Below are 3299 nucleotides of genomic sequence, written 5' to 3' on the forward strand. Positions count from 1 at the left end.
GGGCTGACTCGACAGCACATAACAACAACAACAACAACAACACAGAGACTTAACAGATACGCAGAAGCTCTTATGTAAACATGCACATCCCAGGGATGCACCCAAGCCTGTTTCCGCATCCCTTCTCTCAGTGGATCTGCATGGAGCAGGGATTTTTAATCCTCGCTTAGCAGATGGAGGAAACTGAGGCTCAGAGAGGCTAAGCCACTTTCCCAAGTTAAACAAGTATTAAGCGGTAGACCTAAGACTTAAACACGGGCCCTCTGACTTCGAGTCCTACACCACCTGGCTGTTAGCACGTCGGATGCTGCTAACTGGTAGCCCATGGGCCCATGGGATACTTCCTGAAATCTTTACAAACCATTCTGCTTTACTCTGATTGGTGGTCTACTGATACTTATGCGTTGGTCCCATGTTTCCGCCAACACCTCAGTGACTGGTACATAACTGACCTTCTATAAACAGTTGTTAAATATTATTCAATGACAGACTAGTCAGGGGAATCCTAGGTTTGCCACAGCGTCTTCACATGCCTGGAGAAGAAAACTGTTGGCAGCCAGGTGGTTACTGTACAGCTACTTAGGAGTCAGGAGATGAAGCATTTGTCTTAACTAGGTCTTTCTTTTTGTGCTTTCCTAGAAGGCTTTCAAAGGAGCTCTGGTGGTGCAGTGCCTAAGGCATTTGACTGCTAACCAGAAGGGTGACAGTTCAAACCCACCAGCTGCTCTGCAGAAGAGAGATGAGGCAGTCTGCTTCTGTAAAGATTTACAGCCTTGAAAACCCAATGGGGGCCGTGGTGAGTTGGAATCGACTGGATGACAGTGAGTTTGGTTTGGTTTTGAGAGACGGTGCCCAGCTACTTCAATCCTACTTTCGTCCTGGCCCCTGATTTGTGATATAATGTAGTTCTGTCACTTACTTTAGTTATCTGGGGTAAGCTACTTCACCGAGCCTCAGTTTTCTTCCTGGTAAAATGGCGATAATAAAACCACCTTCAAATTTTGTTGCAATGACCAAATGTGCTACTGGATTTGAAGGGCCTGACGCACAGAATATGCTGAACGAACAAGGACGGTGGTGATGATGATGACGGCTGCCGAGCCTTGGAAGCATCACTGTCTCTCAGTTTCCATAGTCACAAAATGGGGAAGGGCTGGAACTAGGCGGGTTCTAGTTCTCAGGCCTGACTTTCCAGGAACCTGCAAAATCAGCTCCGGCTCAGAGCCTTGCCTCCTTTGTTCTCAACAAGCTCACGTAGCACCCGGGGAGTCTGGAAGCCCTGGCTCTTCTGTGATGTAACAAACCATGGGAACAAAGTCTGAGGGAAGGGAGTGGTCTTCAGGATACGTGAAGGTGCTGGCATGACTGGGGTCACAGGGACCTGCCTGCATCTCCTCTCAGCACATACACTATTAGTTGGAGGAAAGTTTTTTTAAAAAAGGAGTGTTTGTTTTTCTTTTTTTTTTTACTTTTTTCTCTTTTATTTAAAAAAGATAAAAATAAAAAAGGAATATAGCCTAGGAAATCAGTGGGGCAGTTCTAGTCTGTCCCAAAGCTATGAGTCGGCATTGACTCCGAGGCACACAGCCACTGCCTCTTTGGTGAACCTAACGTCATATGCTCTCCAAGGGCAGGATGGAATTCAGGACAGAATTGCCTTTCAGCAGCTGCCAGCACTACACGTGAAACCCCCAACTAAGTGAGAATACAGAGTAAAGTACGTAGGACCAAGCAGTAAGTCCTGGGGTCTTTGTGCACTGACCTGCTGTGCAACCCTAGGCAAGTGACTTAACCTCTCTGGACCTGTTTCTGCCCCAGAAATAGGAAGAGACTGGACCAGGTGATCCCTCAGATGCCTTCTAGATCTTGTAGTTGTTGATTTCAAATGTTGCTAATCAGACCCAATAAGATATTATTGCCTAGAATTTGACACTGAATCATCAATATTATTATATTTTTCATTTTTATTTTACTGAACAGGGAGGAAAAGTCCGAAGGACGGAACCTCTGCCTGGGGCAGGACCTAACAGCACCCTTCCTGCACTGACCTGTCTGGAACGACCACGCCTGGTGCTCAATATCCTCTCTGCTGCCAATGTGTGCTCAGATCCACCCGAGCTCTTGCTTTCACCCAGGCCCCCCTGCCCCTGCTCAGCTCACTTCTCCTGCATTCTGTGCCCAGGGAGCGTACTCCCTGCAAACCATGGGGTGTATATTCTCTGATGAGATCCAGCAAGGAGGAAGACCAGCAGGCCTGGGGCACCAGACTCTAGCCAGACCCTCTGGGCTTCACCCGCCGTGATTCTGGTCCACATTCCAGAATTCTGGAGCCAAACCAGATTCAGCCAGAGGTACCGGTAATTTGGAGGTGATTACCGGGTCGGCAGGAAAAGCAGAAAAAACGTCTTGATTCTTCCTCTGCCTGGCCTAGCAATTTATAAAACTGCACCCAAGGAATACTGAACTTGCAGTTGGATGAGCTGGACCATCTGCCTGTCTGAGCTCCTTGACATCACTCTGCCTCTGGACTAGGCAAGCTTGGGCTCACCAAAGGAAATCTAGAAATATGTGATTACTGGCTACTGCAGTTGAACATAGGCCAAATACAGAGTTTCAAAATGAACATTTTTTTTCCTATTTACGTTAATTTTTCCCTAGCCTATATGGATAATTGATCCATCAAAAATATGGCTTTTCCTGATGGAACCACTGAGACTGTGGTCCCTAGCTGCCCTTCAGGTCTGGAATTGAACCCACACCTGTGGCTTCCAGCGAAGCAAAAGACAGGCATATGAGCTGAACATTTACATTAGGTAGATACACTCCTTGGAGAGATCGATCATGGGAGAATAGAAGGGCTGTGTAGGGACAGGGAGACAGCTCAGGGGGCAGGAGAGCATGGAGGGATGGACACAGGGAAGAGGTGACTATCAGGAGGAAGTGGAAGGGGAGCTGTTGCATTGTGGTAAATTGTGATCCATGTCATGGGACAAAGTGTGTGTGAACTGCGGTATGTATGGAAAGTGAATTTGCTCTGTAAATTTTCAGCCAAATCACAATAATTAAAAAAAAAAAAAAAAATCTGGCTTTACCACTAGTGAAAGACACAACATTGCACTTACTGACAGCCAGTGACTAAGGGACATTTCTCCCAAGTGCCCACAATGAGAACCTGGAGCTACAAACAGCGAGCGACATATTCAAAGTGAAACTAGTCTGCACACTTCACACCTCAATGACAGACCCCACGGGTCAGACTGCAGCAACAGCCGGCACCTACACTAAGTTGTCTGAATAGT

At 47.0% G+C, this 3299-nt stretch overlaps 1 protein-coding gene across 1 annotated transcript in view; it reads right to left on the bottom strand.

Annotated features, from left to right (window-relative positions):
• The window catches only part of NR4A3 (nuclear receptor subfamily 4 group A member 3), a 44646-nt gene that overhangs the window by 35229 nt on the left and 6118 nt on the right, over positions 1-3299 (bottom strand). The gene's annotated exons all lie outside the window — the stretch shown is intronic.

Source organism: Orycteropus afer, unplaced genomic scaffold (assembly GCF_000298275.1).
Source record: "Orycteropus afer afer isolate SDZICR_OR568_19922 unplaced genomic scaffold, OryAfe1.0 scaffold00267, whole genome shotgun sequence".
In the NCBI taxonomy this organism is placed as follows: Eukaryota; Metazoa; Chordata; class Mammalia; order Tubulidentata; family Orycteropodidae; genus Orycteropus; species Orycteropus afer.